Source organism: Arachis hypogaea, chromosome 15 (assembly GCF_003086295.3).
Source record: "Arachis hypogaea cultivar Tifrunner chromosome 15, arahy.Tifrunner.gnm2.J5K5, whole genome shotgun sequence".
In the NCBI taxonomy this organism is placed as follows: Eukaryota; Viridiplantae; Streptophyta; class Magnoliopsida; order Fabales; family Fabaceae; genus Arachis; species Arachis hypogaea.
In genome coordinates this window covers 95,690,473-95,716,715 of record NC_092050.1, presented here as the reverse complement: position 1 = coordinate 95,716,715, position 26,243 = coordinate 95,690,473, and the positions used below count along the sequence as shown (strand labels likewise).

General features: G+C 40.5%; 2 non-coding genes across 2 annotated transcripts; both read right to left on the bottom strand.

Moving 5' to 3' along the window:
- Positions 1-18,063: 18,063 nt before the first annotated feature.
- LOC112752263 (small nucleolar RNA R71) lies at positions 18,064-18,170 on the bottom strand. Its single transcript, XR_003176709.1, has one exon. It is a non-coding gene; the product is annotated as a small nucleolar RNA R71 (small nucleolar RNA).
- A 2,486-nt stretch (positions 18,171-20,656) lies between these two features.
- On the bottom strand, positions 20,657-20,760 carry LOC112753685 (small nucleolar RNA R71). Its single transcript, XR_003178058.1, has one exon. It is a non-coding gene; the product is annotated as a small nucleolar RNA R71 (small nucleolar RNA).
- Between the last annotated feature and the right edge of the window lie 5,483 nt (positions 20,761-26,243).

The window sequence follows — 26,243 nt, the reverse complement described above, 5'->3', positions numbered from 1 at the left end:
ATTACAATTTCCTTGTAATTCGATCACTTAAGATTGCCAAGGAGATCAATGAACACATTGATTGAGGAAGAGATGAGAATGAACATGATCCGGAAGATTGCAATATCTCTTGATCCCAATGTTCATTTTATTTTTAGTTCTTACATTTACTTTTCTTGTCATTTTACTTTTCTGCACTTTATTGCTTTTCCTTTCTTTTCTGTCAATTTACAATTCCTGCTGCTCATTATCCAAATCTGAACCGTCTGACTAGGATAATTAATCAACCATTGATTGCTTAATCCGTTAATCTCTGTGGGATTCGACCTCACTCTTTTGTGAGTTATTACTTGACGACAATTCGGTATACTTGCCGAAGGAAAATTGTTGAGAGAAAAGGTGGTGGAGTTCCTTCTTTGATCCATCTTTTTCTATGCTTTAAATAAGGAAGATCTTGTATGAAATAGAACATGCTTCCATGTTAGTTTGAACCTTTTTCAATTCTTTTTAAATAAGGAAGATCTTTTGTGCATGCATCTAGCTGGGCTTATGCCCTTAAGGTCACCTATGGACCACCCAAGAGCTGTCTTGTGTGTCCTTAGCACTTGAATAAGTGCCTCCTCTTCCTGTGAATTTAAAGCAGAGTTTATAATCACTGGAAAAGTGTCACCTACTCCCAAAAACGCATATTTCAAGGATGGTGGTAATGGCTTGAGCTCGGGTTGAGGAGGTTTTTCCTCTTCCAGAAGAAATTTCAGAGGCTCTTTCATGTCCTCTGAATCCTCTAAATCAGGCTGAACATCCTTAAAGATGTTTTCCAACTCTGATTCAAGACTCTCAGCCATGTTGATCTCTTCTACCAAAGAGTCAATAAGATCAACTTTCATGCAGTCTTTTGATGTGTCTGGATGCTGCATGGCTTTGACAGCGTTCAACTTGAATTCATCATTATTGACTTTCAGGGTTATTCCCCCCTGTTGGACGTCAATGAGGGATCGTCCAGTTGCTAGGAAGGGTCTTCCTAGAATGAGAGTAGCACTCTTGTGCTCCTCCATTTCCAGCACAACAAAGTCAGTGGGAAAGGCGAATGGCCCAACTCTGACAATCATGTCTTCAATCACGCTTGATGGGTATTTAGTGGAACCATCAGCAAGTTGGAGACATATCCGGGTTGGTTTAACTTCTTCAGTTAAGCCAAGCTTTCTGATAGTGGATGCAGGTATTAGGTTGATGCTTGCCCCAAGATCGCATAAAGCTGTCTTGGTGCAATTACCTTCTAATATGCATGGTATCAGAAAACTCCCAGGGTCTTTAAGCTTTTCAGGAAAGCTCTTCAGAATGACTGCACTGCATTCTTCAGTGAGGAAAACTCTTTCTGTTTCTCTCCAATCCTTTTTATGACTCAAGATCTCTTTCATGAACTTGGCATAAGAAGGTATTTGCTCAAGTGCTTCTGCAAATGGAATCTTTATTTCAAGAGTCCTGAGATAATCTGCAAAGCGAGCAAATTGCTTATCCTGCTCCTCTTTCTGGAGTTTTTGAGGATAAGGTATCTTGGCTTTATATTCTTCAACCTTAGTTGCTGTAGATTTACTGCCTACAGAAGTGGTTGAAGAAGCCTTTTTAGAGGGGTTGTTATCAGCATTTGTGTATGTCTGATCCCTCACTGGCAATTGAGTACCAGAGTTAGAAGCTGGAGTGAAACTCGACGCCAGCTCCTTGTCTGCTCCTGGCGTTTGAACGCCAGAATTATGCCCATTTTGGGCGTTCAGCGCCAGATCCTTGCCCATTTCTGGCGTTGAACGCCAATCCTGCCTTGTTTCTGGCGTTGAACGCCAGCTCTGAGCATGGTCTGGGCGTTCAGCGCCAGCCTTCCACCAATTTTCTGGCGTTTTAGTTCCAGAATTACTTTTCCCTGGGCTCTTACTGTCCTCAGGTGAATTTTGGGTGGTTTGCTCATTTCTTAGCTTTTTGCTGCCTTGAGGTGGGGTATTTAATGTTTTCCCACTTCTTAGTTGAACTGCTTGGCATTCTTCTGCTATTTGCCTTGACAGCTGCTGCTTTGTTTGCTTAAACTGTTCGTCCATATGTATATTAGCCATCCTTGTCTCTTGTAGTCTATCTTTGAATTCGGCTAACTGCTTTGTTAGAAAGTCCAATTGCTGATTGAATTCAGCAGCTTGTTTTACAGGACTGAGTTCAGCAGTTGCTGTTTTGACCTCTTCTTTCATGGAAGGGTCACTGCTTAGGTACAGATGCTGATTCCTGGCAACTGTATCAATGAGCTCTTGGGCTTCTTCAATTGTCTTTCTCATGTGGATAGATCCACCAGCTGAGTAATCCAAAGACATCTGAGTTCCTTCTGCAAGCCCATAATAGAAGATGTCTAACTGAACCCACTCTGAAAACATTTCAGAGGGGCATTTTCTTAGCATCTCTCTGTATCTCTCCCAGGCATCATAAAGAGATTCATTATCTCCTTGTTTAAAGCCTTGGATGTCCAGCCTTAGCTGTGTCATCCGTTTTGGGGGAAAGTATTGATTCAGGAATTTTTCTGTCAGCTGTTTCCATGTCCTTATGCTGGCCTTAGGTTGGTTATTTAACCACCTCTTAGCTTGATCTTTCACAGCAAATGGAAACAGTAATAGTCTGTAGACATCCTGATCTATTTCCTTATCATGTACTGTGTCAGCAATTTGTAAAAACTGTGCCAGAAACTCTGTAGGTTCTTCTTGTGGAAGACCGGAATACTGGCAATTTTGCTGCACCATGATAATGAGCTGAGGATTCAACTCAAAGCTACTGACTCCAATGGAGGGTACGTAGATACTACTCCCATATGAAGCAGTAGAGGGGTTAGAATATGACCCCAGAGTCTCCTGGACAGTTCATTTCCGCTTATGTCCATGATGGAGAAAGGGAGATGATGTAAAATAGAGAAAATATTTTTATTTATTTATTTATTTATTTATTTCAAAAATGAAATAAATTAAAATAAAATAAATAAAAAAATTGAGTGAAGAATTTCGAAATACTGAGGAGAGAGAAAGTGGTTAGGAAGTTTTGAAAAGGATATGATGATTTTTTTTGAAAAAGGTTTTAAATTTTGAAATAAAAATCTGAATTTTAGAAATAGATTTCGAAAATTTGCTTTTAAAACAGAGAGAAAAGATATTTTTGAATTTAAAGAGGAGAGAGAAAACAATAAGATAGCACAAGATTTAAAATTTTTAGATCTGATGCTCCTTGTTTCAAGAAAATTTTTAAGGGAAAAACACTAAGGAACACCAAACTTAAAAATTTTAAGATCAAGACACAAGGAAAACTCAAGAATACTTTGAAGATTCACAAGAACACAAGAACACGAAAGAAGAACACCAAACTTAAAATTTTTAGAAAACCAAACTAAAATTTTCGAAAAACACAGAGAAATCAACAAGAAAATACCAAACTTAAAATTTGGCACAGGATTTAATAGAAAAATTATTTTTGAAAAAGATTTTAACAAGAAAATAAGGATTCTAAAGTTTTAGCACGACAATAATACGAGACTCTAAACAAAAAGAGAAATTTTTCCTAATCTAAGCAACAAAATAAACCGTTAGTTGTCCAAACTCAAACAATCCCCGGCAACGGCGCCAAAAATTTGGTGCACGAATTGTGAATCACACTTTTCACAACGCGTACCACTAACCAGCAAGTGCACTGGGTCGTCCAAGTAATACCTTACGTGAGTAAGGGTCGAATCCCACGGAGATTGTTGGTTTGAAGCAAGCTGTGGTTATCTTGTAATTCTTAGTCAGGAAATCAATTATGTTTATCAGTTGAATTGCGAATAACCAAGGGAGCATAAATTAAAGGTTACTTGTTATGAAGTAATGGAGAATATGTTGGAGTTTTGGAGATGCTTTGTCTTCTGAATCTCTGCTTTCCTCTGTCTTCTGATTCACGCACGCACGTCCTCCTATGGCAAGCTGTATGTAGGGGATCACCGTCGTCAATGGCTACATCCCATCCTCTCAGTGAAGAATATGCTCACATGCTCTGTCACAGCACGGCTAATCATCTGTCGGTTCTCGATCATACTTGAATAGGGTTCTTCATCCTTTTGCGTCTGTCACTAACGCCCAGCACTCGCGAGTTTGAAGCTCGTCACAGTCATTCGATCATTGAATCCTACTCGGAATACCACAGACAAGATTTAGACTTTTCGGATTCTCATGAATGCCGCCATCAGTTCTAGCTTATACCACAAAGATTCTAATTATGAGATCTCAGAGATACTCATTCAATCAGATATAGAATGGAGGTGGTTGTCAGGCACACGTTCATGGTTTGAGGAAGGTGATGAATGTCACGGATCATCACCTTCATCATAGTTAAGCGCGAATGAACATCTTAGATAGGAACAAGCGTGTTTGAATGTAAAACAGAAATACTTGCATTAATTCATCGAGACACAGCAGAGCTCCTCACCCCCAACAATGGAGTTTAGAGACTCATGCCGTCAAAGAGTACAAAATTTAGATCTAAAATGTCATCCGATACAAAATAAGTCTCTAAAAGTTGTTTAAATACTAAACTAGTAGCCTAGGTTTACAGCAAATGAGTAAACTATAGCAGATGGTATAGAGATCCACTTCTGGGGCCCACTTGGTGTGTGCTGGGGCTGAGATTTAAGTAATTCACGTGCGTAAGGCCATTTTGGGCATTCAACGCCAGGTTTGGATCCATTTCTGGCGTTGAACTCCAGCTTTTAATCCTTTTCTGGCGCTGGACGCCAGAATTAGGCAGAAAACTGGCGTTGAACGTCAGTTTACGTCGTCTATCCTTGAGCAAAGTATGGACTATTATATATTGCTGGAAAGCCCTGGATGTCTACTTTCCAACGCAATTGGAAGCACGCCATTTCGAGTTCTTTAGCTCCAGAAAATCTACTTTGAGTGCAGGGAGGTCAGAATCCAACAGCATCAGCAATCCTTTTTCAGCCTGAATCAGATTTTTGCTCAGCTCCTTCAATTTCAGCCAGAAAAATACCTGAAATTACAGAAAATCAGATTTTTGCTCAGCTCCTTCAATTAAAGTCCAGAAATATGAATTTTTCCTAAAAACTAATGAAAATAAACTAAAAACTAATTAAAACATACTAAAAACTATATGAAATTAACTCCAAAAAGCGTATAAAATGTCCGCTCATCACGTGACCTCTAACGTGGAAGGGGAGCTAGCTTGCAACGTTAATGAGAAAAGTAATCGCCAATAACATCCTCGAAGCCATCATAGCCCACGTTAATTACCACGTTAACTACATTAACGTGGTAGTTAACGTGGAAGAAGAAAATGAAGCCAACGTTAGTGACACTCACCTTTGTCACTAATGTTGGACCAAGCTCATATTGGCCACGTTAAGAGCCACGTTAACTCAGTTAACGTGGACTCTAACGTAGGGAAACAAAAGAATGACCAACGTTAGTGACACTCACCATTGTCACTAACGTTGAGCGAAGCCACTATGAGCCACGTTAGTTGCCACGTTAGCTCAGTTAACGTCGACTCTAACGTGGAGGGAGCAAAGAATCACCAACGTTAGTGACACTCACCTTTGTCACTAACGTTGGGATGAGCCACTATGAGCCACGTTAATTCCCACGTTAACTACATTAACGTGGAAGCTAACGTGAGTAAAAGGGATGATGAGCCAACGTTAGTGACACTCACCTTTGTCACTGACGTTGGAGATGGCTAGCAATACCACGTTAGAAGCCACATGATGAGAGAACTTTTGTGTGGTCTAGAAAATTGCGGATAAATCCTCGTTGCAAGTATAGTTTTTAAACCTTCAAAAGTCCTTTCATACAAACGTTTTGGGTGTCACAAGTAACAAACCCCTTTAAAAATTGTTAACCGAGTATTCAAACCTCGGGTCGTCTTCTCAAGGAACTGCAAGGGAGTATGTTCTTATTATTGGCTATAAGAGTTGTAATCGGGGTTTAGAAGGTGAGAAGCAAGTGATTTAAATGACAAGTAAAGTAGAAGGTAATTAAAATAAATAAATACTGTAAAGCAAACTTCTGGCAAGGTAAGAGAAATTGGAAGTCAAACTTAGTTATCTCTCTCAACAATAATGAAAGTTGAATCTAAATTCCACTTAGTTAACCTTTACTAAAGTAAAGGAAAGTCAAGGGGCTAATTAGTTTGACCTTCGAATCCTATTTATTTTCTAAGAAAAAGTTGGGATTATTGAAGTTTAGTTCAATTAGCAAGATAACGATTATCAGTTATGTTGAGTTTGATAATGTTGAGTTACTAATTTCTTAACCAAAACTAAAAGGGGAAAAAGTAAAATTGTTGGAATAAAAATGTCCTTAGATGGAAAGCAATGGTAACACAAATTAAGGAGAAAGCAATCAATAACTGAAATACCTCAAATAATCATTAATTCAAATCATAACATGGAAAGGGTTCATAAGTCAAGTTGGCAACATTTATAGATACGAATAAAATCATTAAAGTAAAAGTAGCATAGAAACACAAATTAAAGTAAATACTAAACCTGGATCGAGAGTCACTCTTAAAAAAAACTAAGAGAAGTCCTAAATCCTAATCCTAATTCTAATCCTAAGAGAGAAGGGAGAGAATCTCCCTCTCAAACTAAATCTAAATCATGGAAAGTGAAAATTGGCGAGCTCTCCTGAATGGATGCGTTCCCTCACTTTGAAACCTCTGGTCTATGCCTTCTGGACTTGGATTTGGGCGAAAAAGGGCTTCAGAATTCGCTATGAGCATTTTCTGTAATTTCTGGTGCGTGGTCTCTGTCATGCGGTTGCATCATTCGGAGTTTTTCTTGCCACGCGGTCGCGTCAGTCATGCGACCGCATCATGTGCGTTCTGCTTAAGGCGCGCGGTTGCGTCAGTCATGCCGCCGCGTCGCTGCTGATTCGCGCTTGGCACGTGATCGCTTCGTCCATGCGATCGCGTGGATGCCAGTTTCTTCAGAAGCTCCGTTTTGTACTTTCCTTCCATTTTTGTATGTTTCTTTTCCATCCTTTAAGTCATTCCTACCTTAGAAGATCTGAAACTACTCAACACACTAATCACGGCATCGAATGGAAATAAAGGTAATTAAAATAATTAATATTAAAGCTTAGGAAACATGTTTTTCACATACATCACATAATAAGGAAGGGAAAGTAAAACCATGCAATTAATATGAATAAGTGGGGAATAAATCACTCAAACTAAGCACAAAATAACTCATGAAATATGGGTTTATCAACCTCCCCAAACTTAAACAATAGCATGTCCTCATGCTAAATCCAAGGTAAAGAATAAGGTTAAAGTGGTGGAATGTTATGCAATGCAACCTATTCTAAATGCATTTACCTAAATGAGTCATGCAATTCCAATTTATCCACTCATATATAAAGCTTACATGTAGCCAAATTAATTCATATTCTCAAGGAGTCATATATATATATAGCCAACCCTTAAATAATAAAGCATTTTAGGCAAATGAGATGGGAAATAAAAATATTGTACAAACTTGCAAAACAATTAGTAAATTAAGCACAAATATATGTTGATGAGTTATTGAACCCTCACTGAATTTTGTGTTTACCCTCTAGTCACTCAGTGTTTATTGGGTTTATTCACTCTACTTTTCTTTTTATTCTTACTTTCTATAACTTTGTTCTTCATCTAACCAATCAACAATTATAGAGTACAGTAATACCAAAAGTCATGAGGTCTTTAATTAAGGTTGTAATGGGGCCAAGGTAAGGGTAAAGATATATGTATAGGGCTAAGTGAGCTAATAAGTGAATCCTTAATTAGACTAAGATCTCACCTAACATACATATTTTGCAGAACAAAACTTCTTTACCAATTTTTCCATATTATCCCACTTGTTGTTACATGCTTATGTTTCAATTTTTGTTTTTATCCCATGTGCATTGCTTTTATTTTGCATTGGGGAATTTTTTGTATCCCCTTTTATTGAATGCTGAAAAATAACTTTTTTTTTATGCACATGGTAATTGAATCACTTTGATTTCTCATGAGCATGCTTCCCAAATTTTCTGAGTTATTTTATTTCTTTCAACTTTTCTACCTTTTGTTTCTATCATCCATGTTCCCAATAGGTTTCCCACATTTTAATCTATTCATAATTTTCTATCCTAAGCTAACCAAGGATTCAACTTGGGATTTTAATTTGTTTTTCTGCTTAAGGCTAGTAGTGTGGCTAAATAGAATAAAAAGGGATTTTAAAGGCTCAAGGGGGCTAACAAGGGTGATGTGAAAGGTAGGTTATTTTGGGGTAAGTGAGCTAAAATCAAATGATGGCCTAAATCATTCTTTTGGTATGTATCTAGATTCTATAATTGGACATATAGATTAAAGCAAAGTAAATAACATCAGAATAAAAAGAAGCGAAACACACAGGAATGAAATTATGGTTTGAAAGCAACCATACAATTAAGCTCAAGACTCACAGGCTGTGTGTTCTCTAACTCAAGCATCATATATCATTCATATATGTTATGCAGGTTTAGTTAAAAATTCCCATTATTCTCATAAAAAAATTATTTAGGGTAGCCTTTAAAGTTTTAATGTTCCTCCTTGATGAAATGTTGTCAACTTAACTATATGATGTAATGCTATATATACAAGGTTTATGGATTTAAATCTGTTATGTTCAATTTCCTCGCTTACTTCCTTTTTATATTTTTCAATTTAAACTATGCTATCTTATGCTAAAAAGGGTAAACTATACTAATTAATCCACTTAATAAGTCAGAATTGCCAACTAAACTAAATAACTAAAAATCTGAACTAAAAATGCAAAATGCAAAAATAGAGTAAAAATACATAAAAGCAGCAATGTATAAGTACTCAGAAAAAAAGAAAAATACAGAAAAATATCCAAAATAAAAGAAAAAAGAGATATAGTGGTTCACCAAAATAAAACGCCAGAGATGGCGACCTCCCCAAACTTAAAATGAAGCATCGTCCCTGATGCTCAATCAAGCCGGGTGTGAAGGGGTGATATCACTGATAGGGATGGCAGCTGGAGGCTCTGTGGTGGTGGTTGGCTGAGGGTCTGGCTGCTGTAGAGGCGGTACTGACTGGATTGGGATCTCCGGATCTACAGCCTCGATCTGATGCGTAACCTCCTGATGTTGTGCAGCTTGCTCGGTGTCTGCCTGCTGATGGGTCTCCTCCTGGAAGTGAGTCGCCTCCTCGTGCTCATCCTCCTGCTCCTCTGATGGCTCTGATGGTGTGTCGGGCTCGGAGGGGATGTCACCACCCTGTCGGATCATCAGCTTCAGATGCGAATAGCGTCGCTGGGTGCGACGCTCCAATCTCTCATACCGACGCCGGTTACGGCGCTCCATCTGATCAAGCTGTCGGAATAGGCGGTGCACGAGGCGGTATACGGGCTCAGAGGCAAGTAGAGGTACAGTGGTGGCAGCAGGTGCAGCAGGGGTAGCCGTGGAAGAAGAGGGTCCAGCAGACGGTGGGGCTGTCTCATCAGTAGCAGTGAAGGGTGGTGGTCTTGAGCCCAAAGCTAGGAAGTTCCTGCTGTGAGGAATGATCTTCCTGCAATCCGCCGGTGGTGGTCTCTCATCGGCATCCTCCCATGGCACATCAGCTCGACGGCCTAGCTGTGTAACCAGATACGGAAAAGGGAGGGTGCCTCGGATGTGGACCCTGGCCATATAATGCCGGATAAAACGTGGTAGATAAAGGTCCTTACTCTCCAGCACACACCATAGGAGGGTGATCATAGCAGCCGGGATTTCCGTCTCATGAGTACTCGGCATCACATAGTTGCTCAAGATCTGGTGCCATAACCGAGCCTCATCATTTAAGTACGCCCTCTTGATCCCTCTGGGCATGGTGGTGTCCTGACCCATCTCCCAAGGAACAGTCGGGTCGAGAGCTATCCGTGCCTTCACAACATCCCAATCAAACTGCATCAGGCACATGTCCTCCTCAGCCTTTGAATAACCATCAGGCTGATCGGACTTGGCTGGGAGCTGGAGAATGTCTTCTATGGCCTCCTCAGTGACCAGAATCTGCTTTCTTCTCAGGTTTACTGCATCTAGGGTGGTGATGTAGTAGTTGTAGTAGAATTCCCGGACCCAAGATGCATTGACCTCTGTCAGTGTTTGCTCCAGAAAGAACCAGCCTCTTTGCTTGATTTGCTCAGTGTTGTACTGCTGGAGTGCTTCTGGAATCTTCAGAGTTCTCTCCAGGTATAGATGCCTGGAGTTTGCAAATGCCGTATACTTCAGCTCACAGTACCGGTTTGCAAATTTTATTGGATCATTTGCAGGGAGCAGCTGGTCAGCTTTTTCCTGCTGTGTAAAGTTCTTCTCCCGCCATGAGGAATCATGCATGAGGTCAATGATGGACTAGGAGGAATCTCCCCTCTTGCACTTGCCAGTAGCCTTGCCTTTTCCTTTCCTTTGTGAGGCAGACATCCTGAAAAAATGAGAAACCAGAATATGGATAAAAACAGGGAAGCAAATAGGCAATTTAAACAAAAAAAACTCAAAGCGGTAAAGGAGAATTAGAATGAGGTAAATGAGTCAAGTAAATGTGCATTGAGAATTGTTTAGTAGTTTAAAATTTGGAAATAATGAATTTACAATCCAAAATGGATCAGAATTCAAGTTAAATAGAAAAATAGTCATTATGCCATGGTTAGAAAGTTAGAGGAAAGTGAAAAATCAGAAAAGAGACTTTGAAAGGTTAGTATGGTTAGAATTTGAAAAAGAAGTTAGTAAATTAAAATTAGTGAGTCAGTAAGTGGCATAAAGAAAATAGTCCATGTAACAAGGATTCACAATTATGACTAGAAATAACTCATAACCGAACAAGAAAAACAGGGTGATGTTGATTCAAATAGATATAAAGAAAGCAAGAATTGGAATTAGAATATCACAAATGCAGTTTATAAACCAGGAAATCAAAGAGGATAAGAAAGTCTGCCATAGCATTCATGAAACGGTTAGGTTAAAGCAGAGGACAACAGAGTTCAGATTGCCAAACCAAAACATGAATGAAAACAATTTACAAAAATTTGGGCAGCTTTCCGGCTAAAATTGGATTGTCCTGGAAAATAAACAACAAACAAGGCAGTTCATATGAATAAAAAAACTTGCTGCAGTTACCTATAATTAATAGAAACAGGAAAATTCAGAGTAACAGGCAGCAAATGCAGGAAATCACAGCATATGAACAAGGTCACAGGAACAGTAGAATTGCAGTTTAGATAAAATAGAAACATGAACAGTGCAAGTAAACAGACCTAAATCCACTAACCACAGCCTAAGCTACCTAACAACCTAAAAATCCACTACAGCATGCATATCTATCTATCCTAATTATGAACAGAAATAGAAAAAAAATTGTAAAATAACTGCGAAGGACCGAAAGGCGGCGTTCATCGGAACCTGGTAGGCGTGAGGAGTAGAACAGGGTAAGAAAGCGGCTGGGTGGTGGCTGCGGCGGCGTCCGGCGCGGTGGAGGGGCACGGCGGCGCGGTGGCGGCTGAGGGGGCAGTGGAGAAGGGGGTAATGGGGATAGGGTTTAAGGTAATTGATAGAGGAAGGGAGGGCGGGTGGCGCGGCTGGATAGCCGGCGGTGGTGGGTAGTGGTTCGCGGAGGGCGGGGGGGGGGGGTGGGGGGGCAGTGGCGGGGGGAAGAGAGGAATAAAGAAGAAGAAAGAAGGGGAGGGAGGAAGGGGGTAGTGGCGGCAGCGTCTGGACGGCGGCGGTGTCTGGATGGTGGTCGGGGCGGCGGCAATGGTGGCTGGGTGGTGATTGGTGCTTGGAGGAGGAGAGGGGGGAGAAAGAGGGTTGGGGGGCTACACGACTGATAGGGTTCGCGTGCCTAAGGGGGTTATAGTTTGAAATCCACGCGGTCGCGTGGGGCACGCGGTCGCGTGGTTGGGGTGAATATGGGAGTGACGCTATCGCATGGGTCACGCGATCGCATGAAAGGGGTGGAAGAGGGGATGACGCAATCACATGGGTCGGGCGATCGCGTCGCTGGAAATTGTGCTAAACGCACGACTCCAGCACCGTTTTAGCGCAACTCTCTGTCTCCTTCTGTGGTGATGTACAATCCATGCGACGCGATCACGTCGCTCACGCGATCGCATGGGATTGGTATTGTGCAAGTGACGCGATCGCATGGGGCATGCGATCGCGTGGGCCAATTTGTGCAAAACGCACAAGGTCCGCACGATTCCAGCCTAACTTTCTGGACGTTAGATATTTACGCCGATCTCCAGGTCACGCGATCGTGTAGATGACGCGGTTGCGTGGATAGTGTTTTCGCAATATGACGCGATCGCATGGGGCATGCGGTCGCATCATGCATCCCTTTTTTTTTAACTAAATGCAGAATGCAGTATGCAGAATGCTATGCATGGTTCCAGGTTCAATAAAAAGAAAAAAAATTCAAAAACAAACAAAACTAAATAAAATTAAAATTGCAAAAGGAACGATCATACCATGGTGGGTTGTCTCCCACCTAGCACTTTTAGTTAAAGTCCTTAAGTTGGACATTGTAGGAGCTTCCTGCTATGGTGGCTTATGTTTAAATTCGTCCAAAAATCTCCACCAGTGCTTGGAATGCCAATAGCCTCCGGGGTCCCATACTAGGCATGTTAAGCTTCTGAGCAGCTTCAAACAGATTTTCAGGCTCCCGGGGTGACGAATGTCAGAATAGATTCCAGGATCCCAAGCTTTGCTATTAAATCCGCCTCCCTCTTGATCTATATGTTTCCATCCGGGCGGTTTAAAGAGTAGAATCTCACCATGGTGACCAAACGTTCTCCGTGATCCATGCAATTGAGCATGATACCAATCCGTGTACTTCGAGGTGAAGCGTGGAACCTTATTGAACCTTGTGCACCAGCTCTGAGTACGAGCCATTTCCCTCTTACTCTTAAAGCCACAAAGAGCTCTAAGCTGGCCATCTGTTTCAAGCAAACCATATTCAAGTGAATAAGTAAAGTTATAGGTTAAGGATTGTACCCACTTGAAGCTTGTATTAGGTGGTAATGACCTTGGGATAGGTGTTTCCGGTGGTTCTGTAAGTTCTACTCCCTTGTGCTCTTCTGTGAATTCCTCCACTTCCTTGCAAGGCTCTACAATTGTATATGTGTCCTGGTCAAAGTCTTCTATGTCTTCCTCATCACTTGAGTCATCGATTGGAGGTTGAGAGAAATCTACCTCCGCATCGTCTTCATATTCACTTGGGGAAGATTCTTCGATCTCAGAGCATTCACTTGCAGATACCAGTTCATTACTAAGAGAATTTGACTTGTGACTATCATCATCAAGGGAATTTATGCCCTGGGTTATTCCGTCTGATTCTTCATAAACAACTTGCCTTGGAGATTGTACAATATCCTCCTTAGCATAAACTGTAGCATCCTTGACGGAGTTCTCCTCAGTTCTGGATTCCCATGGAGGTTCAGCGTCTCCTAGATCTTCAACCAACTCTTCTTCTTGAACAATGACAGCTTCTTCTACCTGTTCTAGTACGAATTCATTCTCTGTCTTGTCCACTGGAGTTTCTGGTATCTCCTTTGTGCTACGCTCTTCGTTAGACTGTTTACATGGAGCTGTGGCTGATCCTTGTGTATTTGAGCGCCTAGAAACCCATTGTATTATTGTTTGCTCCAGTTGTCGAATGGTTGTTTGAAGTTTATTTACTGTTTCCTTTAGGCGAACCTCTGCTTCTTGGGTTGCTGGACTTGGGCATGATACAAAGGAAAGTGGTGGTGATTGGGAGTGATTGGATTGGTACTGGGGTAAGAAAGGATCATATGGTGGCGAATGGTGAAGAGAAGCTTGTGAGTGTGGTGGTTCGAGGTTATGTTGAAAGGATGGTTTATATGCACGGGGTGGGGCTTGTTGGTAGTTACAAGGTTGTCCACCATATCTTTCAGCTGGGTATGCACGGTAGAATGGTCTTTGTCCAGGATATCTCGGAGGGTGTTGCTGCCTAAAGGGTTGATTAGATCCTCTTGGCTCCATCCATCCTTGATTAGTCTGACCTTGATCCATATTCCTGCTGTAACTTATATTTCCTTCAACAAAGTTAGAACCAAACTCAGAGCGAGAGGGGTGAGAGTTCATGGTAGCAAATAAAGATAAAAAGGAAAAACAAAAATAAATAAACAAGCAAAAGAAAAATATTTACAATAACCAATAATAAGGCACACGTTAGCAGTTCCCCGGCAACGGCGCCATTTTGATGAGAGAACTTTTGCGTGGTCTAGAAAATTGCGGATAAATCCTCGTTGTAATTATAGTTTCTAAACCTTCAAAAGTTCTTTTATACAAACGTTTTGGGTGTCACAAGTAACAAACCCCTTTAAAAGTTGTTAACCGAGTATTCAAACCTCGGGTCGTCTTCTCAAGGAACTACAAGGGAGTATGTTCTTATTATTGGCTATAAGGGTTGTAATCGGGGTTTAGAAGGTGAGAAGCAAGTGATATAAATGACAAGTAAAGTAGAAGGTAATTAAAATAAATAAATACTGTAAAGCAAACTTCTGGCAAGGTAAGAGAAATTGGAAGTCCAACTTAGTTATCTCTCTCAATAATAATGAAAGTTGAATCTAAATTCCACTTAGTTAACCTTTACTAAAGTAAAGGAAAGTCAAGGGACTAATTAGTTTGACCTTCAAATCCTATTTATTTTCTAAAAAAAAGTTGGGATTATTGAAGTTCAGTTCAATTAGCAAGGTAGCAATTATCAGTTATGTTGAGTTTGATAATGTTGAGTTACTGATTTCTTAACCAAAACCAAAAGGGGAAAAAGTAAAATTGTTGGAATAAAAATGTCCTTAGATGGAAAGCAATGGTAACACAAATTAAGGAGAAAGCAATGAATAACTGAAATACCTCAAATAATCATTAATTCAAATCATAACATGGAAAGGGTTCAGAAGTCAAGTTGGCAACATTTATAGATTCGAATAAAAGCATTAAAGTAAAAGTAGCATAGAAACACAAATTAAAGTAAATACTAAACCTGGATCGAGAGTCACTCTTAAAAAAAACTAAGAGAAGTCCTAAATCCTAATCCTAATTCTAATCCTAAGAGAGAAGGGAGAGAATCTCCCTCTCAAACTAAATCTAAATCATGGAAAGTGAAAATTGGCGAGCTCTCCTGAATGGATGCGTTCCCTCACTTTTAACCTATGGTCTATGCCTTCTGGACTTAGATTTGGGCCAAAAAAGGCTTCAGAATTTGCTATGATCATTTTCTGCAATTTCTGGTGCGTGGCCTCTGTCACGCGTCCGCGTGGGTCACGCGGTCGCGTCATTCGGAGCTTTTCTTGCCACGCGATCGCGTCAGTCATGCGACCGCGTCATGTGCATTCTGCTTGAGGCGCGCGGTTGCATCAGTCATACGGCCGCGTCGCTGCTGATTCGCGCTTGGCACGCGATCGCTTTGTCCATGCGATCGCGTGGATGCCAGTTTCTTCAGAAGCTCTGTTTTGTGCTTTCCTTCCATTTTTGTATGTTTCCTTTCCATCCTTTAAGTCATTCCCACCTTAGAAGATCTGAAACTACTCAACACACTAATCACGGCATCGAATGGAAATAAAGGTATTTAAAATAATTAATATTAAAGCTTAGGAAACATGTTTTTCACATACATCACATAATAAGGAAGGGAAAGTAAAACCATGCAATTAATATGAATAAGTAGGTGAAGGATTGAATAAATCTCTCAAACTAAGCACAAAATAACTCATGAAATATGGGTTTATCACCACGTTAACCTAGTTAACGTGAACTCTAACGTGGGAAGTAGGGGCATTTTGGAACGTTAGTGACAAAGGTAAGTGTCACTAACGTTCTCGAAGATGTGGCAAGCCTACGTTAAAGGTCACGTTATTGGAAAAAGTAAGTCCCAATAACGTGTGCGAAGGACCAAGAGGCAACGTTAGTGGTCACGTTGATGCCACTAACATTGAAGTTAACGTGGAGCATCCTTGGGTTAGGAACGTTAGTGAAAAAGGTGATTGTCACTAACGTTCTCGAACCCACACTTTCACTTAACGTTAACGCCACTAACGTCCTAAGCTAGAATCCCTGCATACTTCACACTTTCTCACAGCAAGTAAAGCTAAGCCCACTAAAGAAGATAACTGCTTCAACTCAAGATCCAAAGGCCCATATCCAAGACTTGAAGAGCCAACTAGAAGATCAGAAGAATAGTATAGATAGGGAGAGCTTTGAACTAGAAGGGAGCTTTTGGCATTATTAGAATTACTCTCTGTATTTTACTTTCTCTGCAACTTTTAGTTTAATTCTTAGAATGTACTCTCCATCTATGCTTTTCATTCCCAGAGCTATGAACAACTAAACCCCTTTCATTGGGTTAGGGAGCTCTGTTGTAATTTGATGGATCAATAATAGTTTTCATTATCCTTCTTCTCTCTTTTCTCTTGATTTTACTAGAAAGCTTTCAATCTTCATCCAATTGAGTAGTTATCTTGGAAAAGAAGCTATTCATACTTGGATCTCTTCTGAACCTTGGAAGAGGAATGAAGAGATCATGCTAGAATTGCTTTCTCATGTTGGACCAAATTGGGATTTGGGTGGATATGGTGACATATAATTCTCCCAATACTTTGATTTGGAAATACATGTGGTATAATCAGTGACCACACTTCATCTCTTCTCATGAGCAATTAGACCAAGGAATTGGCTATTGATCTGATTTGAGAGATTGAATTACCAAGGAATTGGAATTCAATCACTTAAGATTGCCAAGGAGATCAATGAATGCATTGATTGAGGAAGAGATGAAAATGAACTTGATCCGAAGAATGCAACATCTCCTAAGCCCAATGAACTTCCCATTTCTGATCTTACCCATTCTCTTTACTTTCTGCTATTTACTTTCATCTAAACTCCCCTTTCCCATTTAAGATTCTGCAATTTACCTTCCGTCATTTATTTTCTACAATTTACTTTCCCGCCATTTAATTTCCTGCAATTCTCAACCCAATTTCTGCTTAGCTCAACTAGAACATTCTTCCAATTAAAGTTGCTTGACCAATCAATCCCTGTGGGATTCGACCTCACTCTATTGTGAGTTTTTACTTCACGACAATTCGGTATACTTGCCGAGGGAGATTTGTTAAAGGACAAGTTTCCGTGCATCAAGTTTATGGCGCCGTTGCCGGGGATTGATTTTGTATCAACAATGATTAAATTGGTGGATAACTAGATTGAGCATTTGTTTTTATTTTGTTTGATTTAAGTTCATTTGAGTAATTTACTTTCTGTTTGGCTTTTTTCTTCCCTTTCCCCTACCCATTTTCATAGTTGTTTACAATTCAGTCACTAACCCACTAACTGTTTGATATATTGCATCACTCACACTAACAGCATTTCTGTAGAAATTACTGTCTGCATCTATCTCTCTTGCTTGTGCCTTGTTGGTTGTATGACAGGTAGAAGAAGTGGGGCTTCAACTTCCTTTGATTCTGAACCTGAGAGGACCTTCCTTAGATTAAGGAGGGAAGCAAGAGGAAAGAGAGTAGTTGGTGCTGAGGAAGAGGAGGAGTACTTTGAACCAGATATGGATGAGAATATGGAGAACCATCATGAAGAAGAGGCTCACAACCATGGCAGAGAAGGTCCAACGCATCAGGCTGGGCAAGAGAGAAGAGTTCTGGGTTCTTACATCAACCCAAACCCAGGAAACTGTGGGAGTAGCATCCAAAGGCCAACCATACATGCCAACAACTTTGAACTAAAGCCACAACTCATCACCCTTGTTCAGAACAATTGTTCATTCGGAGGAAATTTCCAAGAAGACCCCAATCAACATCTAACCACCTTCCTGAGGATATGCGATACTGTGAAGTCTAATGGTGTTCACCCTGACACCTATAGACTACTTCTGTTTCCCTTCTCGCTCAAAGACAAAGCATCTAAATGGCTGGAATCCTTTCCAAAGGAGAGTTTAGCAACTTGGGAAGATGTGGTGAACAAGTTCTTGACAAGATTCTATCCTTCTCAACGGATCAATAGGTTGAGAGCTGAGGTACAAACCTTTAGGCAGCAAGATGTTGAGACTCTATATGAAGCATGGGAGAGGTTTAAGGACCTGACAAGAAGATGCCCACCAGATATGTTCAATGAATGGGTGCAGTTGCACATTTTCTATGAAGGCCTTTCGTATGAATCAAAGAAGGCAGTAGACCACTCATCCAGGGGATCTCTGAACAAGAAGAAGACCATTGAAGAAGCCATAGATGTCATTGAGACTGTAGCTGAGAATGACTACTTCTATGCTTCTGAAAGAGGCAACACTAGAGGAGTGATGGAGCTGAACAATGTGGATGCACTGTTAGCTCAAAACAAGATGATTACCAAGCAATTAGCTGACCTCACCAAGAAGATGGAGAGGAATCAAGTAGCAGCAATCACAACATCAGCAGCAACTCAAGAAGGAGTGAATAAAGAGCCAGAGGGTGATCAGGAACAGGTCAACTACAGTGGAAATTCACCCAGGCAGCACCATGACCCATAATCCAAAACATATAATCCTGGTTGGAGGAACCACCCAAAGTTTGGGTGGGGAAATCAACAGGATCAAGGCCAGGATCAGAGACGCCACAACCCCAGCAACAATGCAACTCACCAACATCCCACACAGAGATCATATCAGCACCCACCTAACAACACACCTCAACATCCATACCAAAGTCAAAATGGCCCTTCTCACCCCTCCAATCTCAACTCACCATCATCTGAAGATAGACTCTCCAAGATTGAAACCCTACTTGAAGGCATATGCAAGGAAATTCAAGATAACAAGGTGTTCAAAGAGGAGGTGCGAGCCAATTTTAAGAATCAGGGAGACACCATAAAGAGGCTGGAATTTCAAGTGGAATACCTATCTGAGAAGATTCCCAAACCTACTGATAGCTTCCCAAGTGACATAGAGAAAAATCCGAGAGGTAAAGCAAAGAAAGTCAGATAGGAAGATTGCAAGATGGTTACTTGATGCCAAGGCATCTTAGGCTAGTTTCACTAGCATTTTTCTGTTAGTTTTAGTTGTTTTATGCATTTTCTTGAGCTTAAAGTAACCAAGAATGGTTAAATGAATAACAAAGCAATGAACCATCCAAACAGCATGATTTTTATGCAAATTTCATGAGTTTTTAGTTATATTACTTGAATGCTATGAATGGAAGATTCTCATGAAAATTTGCAAGACTTTGATGCAGTTGTTTGGATGATTTCAGGAAAGAAGAGGCTAGGCAAGGAAGCAACAAAAATCAATAAAGGAAGCTTGAATATCACATGTGGAGTTTAAGTTCCAGTTTAAGCTTAAACTGGAGCTTAAACGCCAAAATCATGAAAGTTGAGGAAGGGATAAAAGTTGTTTTGATTCGGAGATCTCAATATCTCCTAACACCCAATGAACTCCCCATTTCTGATTTACCACTTTCTCTTTACATTCTGCAATTAAATTCATGCAATCACCCCTATCCCTTTTAATTTCAGCAATTTAGCTTCTCGCTCTTTAATTCATGCAATTTTACATTCCGCAATTCTCATCTAAATCTTGATTCCGCTCAACTAGAACATACTTTTAATCCGAATTGATCACTCAACCAATCCTTGTGGGATTCGACCTCACTCTATTGTGAGTTTTTACTTGACGATAACCGGTGCATTTGCCGGAAGGAATTTTGCCGATCGTGCAATTTCCTAAATCGTAGCATAACAAGTTTATGCGCATCAAGTTTTATGGCGCCGTTGCCGGGGATTGGTTTTCGATTGACAATTCTCAAATTGGAAGTTAACTAGATTGAGCATTTTTCTTGCTTTGTTAATTCAGTTCAAGTTACTTGTTGAATTTTTAATTTCTGCACTCTGTTACATGCTTTCTTTCTTTATGCCTTTAAATTCAAGCAACTAACTCACTGACTCACTAACTGTTTGAATTAATTCCTCAACTGCTCTAACCATGCTCTTCCATTAACCAAGAGTATTTCACTTGTTTGTTGCCTATGCTGTGTTCTTGTATGACAGGTAGGAGAGGAGAGACATCAACCCCTCCATATACCGAACCAGAGAGGACCCTTCATAGACTTAGAAGGGAAGCAAGAGGGAAGAGAGTACTGGGAGAAGAAGAATCTGAAGGAGAATCTGAGGACAATTTTGAGGAAGCTTTAGATCTCAACATGGATAGAGAAGTTCACAACCATGAGAGAGCTGATGGAAACAATGCCATTCCTGAGAGGAGGGTTCTTAGTTCATACATAAACCCAACCTCTGGGAATTGTGGTAGCAGCATTCAGAAACCACCCATTCAGGCCAACAATTTTGAGCTCAAACCACAGCTAATATCACTTGTGGAGAATCATTGTTCATTTGGTGGGAGTGCTAATGAAGACCCAAACCAACATCTCACAAAATTCTTGAGAATTTGCGACACTGTGAAGTCCAATGGAGTCCAGGAAGATGCCTATAAACTGCTTTTGTTCCCATTTTCACTTAGGGACAAGGCAGCTAAGTGGCTGGAATCATTCCCAAGGGGGAGCCTAACAACCTGGGATGAGGTGGAAAGCAAGTTTCTGGCACATTTCTACCCCCCTCAAAAGGTCAATAGGCTTCGATCTGAGGTTCAGACGTTTAGACAACAAGATGGTGAAACTCTCTACGAGGCATGGGAGAGATTCAAGGATTTGACAAGGAAATGCCCACCAGACATGTTCCATGACTGGGTGCAATTGCATATTTTCTATGATGGACTCTCTTATGAATCAAGGAAGGCTGTAGACCATTCATCAGGAGGTTCATTGAACAGGAAAAAGACTGTGGAAGAAGCCATTGAAGTGATTGAGACAGTGGCTGAGAATGAGTACTACTATGCTTCAGAGAGACACAACACTAAGGGAGTCATGGAGCTGAACCATGTTGATACAATTCTAGCCCAAAACAAGGTGTTTGCCAAGCAACTAGCAGAGCTCACCAGGAAATTAGAAACAAAACAAGTGGCTGCAATACACACACAAGATCAAGAGGAAGAAAGCACTGAAGGAGGTGATTGAGAAGAGGCCAATTATGTAGGAAATCAACAAAGGCAACCATATGATCCACATTCCAACACTTACAACCCAGGCTGGAAAAACCACCCAAACTTTGGGTGGGGAAACCAGCAAAACCAACATAACAAGTCCACATACCAAAACTCCAACCAAAGATCATACCAAGCCACACAAAACACTTACTCCCAACCATCATATCATGGCCAAAATAATCAACCTACCCAACCTAATCCGAACCAACAATTTCAAGATCAACTAAACAGGATAGAAGGAATGCTGGCACACATGGGTCAGGACATAATTGAGTTGAAAAGCTTCAGGGATGATGTGAGATCAACCTTAAGAAACCATGGTGAAAAACTCAAGAGGATGGAGTCTCAAGTAGGAGAGCTAGCTCAACAGGCCCCCAAATCAACTGCAGTGTTCCCTAGTGACACAGAAAAGAATCCTAAAGGGGAACAAAAGAGAGTAAGATGGGAAGAATGCAAAGCCATCACCATATTGAAGGAAGTCTCAGAAGAAGAAGGAATTAGACCCTCAGAACAGGAGCCAGAAATCTTGAAGGAAGGTGTGGAAGAAGCTAAGCAGGAAAGTGAAGCTGAGCAAGCCAAGGAACTGCAAAAAGGCACGATGGAGACATACTAACCAAAAGCACCATTTCCTCAGAGGTTAGGAGGAGGTGAAAAAGGGAAAACCTATTCAAGGTTTTTAGAGACATTTAAGTCTCTCCATATCAATATTCCCTTTCTTGAGATTCTCCAGCAAATGCCTACACATATCAAGTATTTAAAGGAATTGTTGAGCAAGAAAAGAGTTTTGAAGGGAGGACAAACGGTAACAATGAACAAAGAATGCAGTGCCCTCATCAAGAAGGACACAGTCTCTAAGAAAACAGACCCAGGAAGTTTTCATATCCCCTGCATCATAGGGGAAACAAAAATTGACAGAGGATTCTGTGATCTAGGAGCTAGCATAAATGTGATGCCTCTAACTCTTATGAAGAGGCTACAACTGAATGAGGTGAGATCCACAGATGTAATCATACAACTGGCTGACAAAACTCAGAAGCAAGCTGAAGGGGTAGTTGAGAATGTGCTGGTGAAAGTGGGAGATTATTACTTCCCCACAGACTTTGTCATTTTGGACATGGAGGAAAGCTACTTACACCCTATCATTCTGGGCAGGCCATTCCTAGCCACTACTAGAGCGCTCATAGATGTAGAACAAGGAGAGCTAATTCTGAGAATACATGATGAACAGCTCATTTTCAAAGTTTTCAAACCTACATCTGAGCCTGAACCAGAACCTGAAAAGCCTAAGGATGATAGTAGCCATCTGTGTTTGGAGGAAAGTAATCCAGCAGCTGAAACTCTAAAACAGTCCTTGGAAGGCAAACAAGAGTTGCAAGAGTTAAAGCCACAAGAATCAATGGAAACAGATCAGAAGGATCCTCCTGGCATAAGGGTCAATGAAGAAATCCTCAAGAGAAAGGGAAGAATGGTAGGGAAATTGCCAAGAGGGTGGAGAAACAAGAAAATTCCCACTGAAGGTTTTTCTTCGGGAGATAAAGTGATATCAAGTCATTATCTGCCAATCCCACCTGGCCTCAAAACCATTCCTTCCCAGCTCCCTCAAGTGTTCACAATCAGGAAAGTTCTTTCGATGGAACATTTAGAAGTCATGAAGGAATCAAATGGGGACGTTTTCATAGTGAGAGGAGAAGACATCAAGCACTACAATCCACCCTAACAAGGGACAACCGTCAAGCTAGTGACGTTAAAGAAGCGCTTCATGGGAGGCAACCCATGTTTTAGTATCCTTACTCTTTATTGTTTTGCTTTACATTTAATAAAGCATGGTTTCTTATGCATGAACTTGAATCCTCAGGACAACTGTTGATAAAGTGCACTAAACATTGCATGCAAATTACAATTGGTCTCTAAGTTTGGTGTGCCTGAAGGCACTCCCAAATCTTATTCAAATTGTATTCAATCTTTCATTCAAGGTGCACGACCAAACATTAAGTTTGGTGTTCCTTTTGAACACAGTTAATGAAAAGCAAGAAGTTCCTCTGGATTTAGAAATTCATGACAAGTATACCATTTGCATGTTTTAATACTTTGATTTCAATTACTTTAAGTAGTAAAATTGTTTAGGATCAAAGTGCCAAAGTGACTAGGATTTATTAGAATTATGCACATTCATTAAGGACAACCAACATGGATTTCATGTCATCAGGAGACATTACCAAACACTAAGTTTGGTATCCAGTAATAAGTGTACATACATACAAAGGTCACGGCTATAAGCTCAGGAAGTCAATCATTGATTTACAATTCAAAAAGAAGGAAAAACATGTACAAGTACTATTCACTATTCACATGACCGAAAAAATGATAGCAAATTTGTTTGTTTGTGCAGGTACAAAAGGAAAGATAAGAATGGAGGAAAAAGACAAGGGGGAGGTACGGTGCTTGGTCAAAAAGGAAGTTCACAAGTCTTTGAAACTAACACATGGGAAAAGGAAGTTCTGCATGAAAAGATAGCTACATGTACAACCTAATGCACTCAGAATACTTCCAAGAAAATGAAAAGCAATTCGTCCTTCTCCCTAATTCATATATTTACCATCAGGCCACCCTTCACAAATCACCCTAGCCGTCCATTTTTCACTTACAGGCACTATAAAGAACCACTTGGGGAACGAGTTCCACACCACCAAATCTCCTTCATGCACATTTTCTTTCATCATAGCATAACTATCTCTTGCCGAAAACAACCTCACCACACTTCCAACAACACTTCTTGCTTCACCTTGTCAACTTTAGCTTGTCACTTACCAAAACTAAAGAACCAATGGCAGCCTCATCTAGCCACAAAAGAAGAAAAGACAAGCAACCAATGGAGGAGAACAGGGAATTCGATGCATGGAGATACAAATCAGTTTTCCATGAGATTCAAGCCGAATGGATGAGACCTAAAACGGTACTAGCTGAGGTTCCCTTTGACCTTGAAAAGGATGAGTTCCCAGGTGTTTGGGAGAAGATCAAAATGAGGAAGTGGGAGCTCCTGACTAAGCCAATCACTAAAATCAACATCAACTTGGTGAAGGAGTTCTATGCAAATGCAGTGAGGGAAGACTCAACCAAGAAACCCACATACAAAAGCTATGTGAGAGGGGTGGAAGTCGACTTCAGTCCCAAAGCAATCATGAAAACTCTTGGCCTGAAAAACATACGTTTCAGCCAAGCAAGTTATGAAGAAAGGATGATAGGAGAACCTGACTATACAACTATTGCTGAAGACCTTTGTGCCATCAGAGCTGAATGGGTGAGAAAAACAAGAGGGGCTCCAAGAGTCTTGAGAAGAGGAGACCTAACACCTGAAGCTAAAGGGTGGTATGCAATAGTTAGGAGATCTATCCTACCCACTGCAAACTCTTCAGAAATAGTCCCTAAAAGAGCCATCTTGCTACATTGCATTATGGTGGGAGGGGAGATCAAAGTTCATAAACTCATTGCTGAACAGATACAAGAGCTTAGTGAGAAAAGTGATCCTGAATCCTGGCTCCACTTCCCTAGCACCATCATTAGACTATGCATCGATGCCCAAGTACCACTTGAAGATGAAAGACCTAATTGGCTACATCCTGGAATGGCCATAACTGCGTACAGAATGACTCTTGGCCTAATTGCTCCAAGACATACAAAAAGAAGAAATGAAGAAGGGCAACAAGCAGAAGCAGAGCAAGAAGGACAAGAAGGAGAGGACGGAGAAGAAGAGCAAGAAGAGCAAGGAATTCCAGAAAGAAGACAACAAATTCCCAGAGACCCTATGGATATGAGCAGAATGCAGGAAATCATAGAAGGAATGTCTCAACAATACATGAGGTCTCAGGAGAGACAAGAGGACTTTCACCTAAATATGATGGATATGCAAAGGAACTTTGAATCAAGATTCTTAGATCTGCAAAGGGAACAGAATTTACACTTACAGGAATCCTTCAGCCACATATGCCAACACCAAGATGCCAATGTCTTAGCAATCAAGGAAGCCACCACTTTACAGAATGCAAGATACTCAGTCCAAGCTGATTACAACATCAGTTCGCAAATCAAGCTTAACTACATAGGGGAACATTTACACAAGATGGACCCAGCATTCCCAGCTTTTGATGAGTATTTCAAAAGGAGGAAAGAAGGAGAAATAAACAAGGCAATGATCCTTGAAAAAGGAGTGGAAGAAACAATGAAAAAGGCTGGATTCTGGAAAAAGCTCATAAGAAAAGACAAAGGAAGTTCAAGTGGTCAAAAAGGGGTAGGAAGCAAGAAGAAGCAGGATCCCAAGAATCAAGAAGAACCAAGCAATAAATGAGAGGTGGTCTCTCTCCTTAATAATCAAATGATAATTGGTGAATTGTCTTTATGAGCTTTCTTTCATTATAAGTCATTTCAGTTTTAATGTGAAGTCTCTAGTATGTTTGTCTGTTTATTGCTTTGAATAAAGTGAATGCCTAGATGTTTGGATATAACTTCACCTTCTTAAACAAATGCTTGCCATGCTTGTTCTGTTTCCAAAAATAAAAGAAAAGTTTGAACAAAAGTAACTTGGCTCAATTAGTGACAAATCAAGTAGAATTAAGTGGTGGTATGCATGCTTGATTGTTTAGTCAGATCACTGGAAATAGAGTGTAGAATTATCATTTTTTGTGTAGAAATTGAAAACTGTCTATGGATCTTAATGAATAAATGTCTTTGGCCATGAAAAAGAAAGAAAAAGAAGAAGAAAAAGCCACTGAAAAAGGGCAACAAAAAGCAAAAAAATTGAGAAAATAAACTAGGCACCAATGGTTTGAACTTCTGAGACAAATGTCTGTGGTGTTTATGTATTAAGGATATGCTTGGATGAATAGGTTCTGAGGAGTGTTTCAACACTTGGTAACTTGGGTTAACTAACCCGGGATTATCAACCAAAAGTCCATTATCAATAGCAACCTAAATACAAAACATTTAGTCACACAAAGAGGTACTGGACACCAATGTCTCAAGAAGAAATGTGAACTAAAATGCCTGGAGTGGATATGTGTAGTGCACTGATAAGAAAAAAAAGAAAATGCCAAAGGCTTGTGCAACACATGACACTAAGC